Genomic DNA, 832 nt, shown 5'->3' with positions numbered 1-832 from the left:
TCACCGTAGGTCACACGGGTGTGGCAGATGTTCAATCTTTGCATCTTTCTGATGTCAACTTTGGCTGCTTTATTCAGAGAATGTCCACAAGTCTTCTGCAAAGTCAAATCACTTCTTTTCTCTTTGTAATCAGTGAATGTTTTGTGTGTGGAAAAAAAAATCACTGACGCTATGTGACTAGCCTGTTGCTCAACAAACTTTTACTATTTTGCAGCTGTGTGAGTTCGTGTTTCCCTGTTTATTCAATAGATCACAATCTGATACTATCACTTTTTTTCTTCTTTTTTTTGTGATACTGGGGATTGAAGCCAGGGCCTTGTGCCTACGAGGCAAACACTCTACCAACTGAGCTATACCCCAGCCCTTATTCTTTATTTTGATACTCAAATTGTTTCTAACTTGGCCATTGGAAGCCTCCTCAAGCTGTTACCTATGTGTTTTTAATACCCTGCTATCATTCCTCAAGTACTTTACTGCCTTCTGCAAAAAATAATAATAATAATAATAATAATAATAATAATATTATTATTATTTTAGGCTCATTTTATACTTTTTGTGCCTCAGCCTTGAATTCAGACATTTCTACTTTAAGTGCAGAATGATATTGAGAAGCCAGGATCTAGGCACCAGGTGTGCTTATCACCACTGGAGAGTCCCTGCTGCGGGAGCTCTGGGTGAACCTAGCTAAAGAACATGTGGAGGTGAGCACACACACTGACATCTGTATTTACTTCTATATCTAGCTATAAATAAATGGACATCTCCAGTTCTAGTCCAACAACATAAAGGTCATTCTAATTTTCTCATTTTCCATATTTGTGACTCCATTTTC

General features: G+C 37.7%; 1 non-coding gene across 1 annotated transcript; it reads right to left on the bottom strand.

Moving 5' to 3' along the window:
* Nucleotides 1–287: 287 nt before the first annotated feature.
* Trnat-cgu (transfer RNA threonine (anticodon CGU)) lies at nt 288–360 on the bottom strand. The gene has a single exon. It is a non-coding gene; the product is annotated as a tRNA-Thr (tRNA).
* Nucleotides 361–832: the final 472 nt, after the last annotated feature.

This window comes from Callospermophilus lateralis, unplaced genomic scaffold (genome assembly GCF_048772815.1).
Source record: "Callospermophilus lateralis isolate mCalLat2 unplaced genomic scaffold, mCalLat2.hap1 Scaffold_86, whole genome shotgun sequence".
NCBI lineage: Eukaryota > Metazoa > Chordata > Mammalia > Rodentia > Sciuridae > Callospermophilus > Callospermophilus lateralis.
This window is presented reverse-complemented; position numbering and strand designations above follow the sequence as displayed.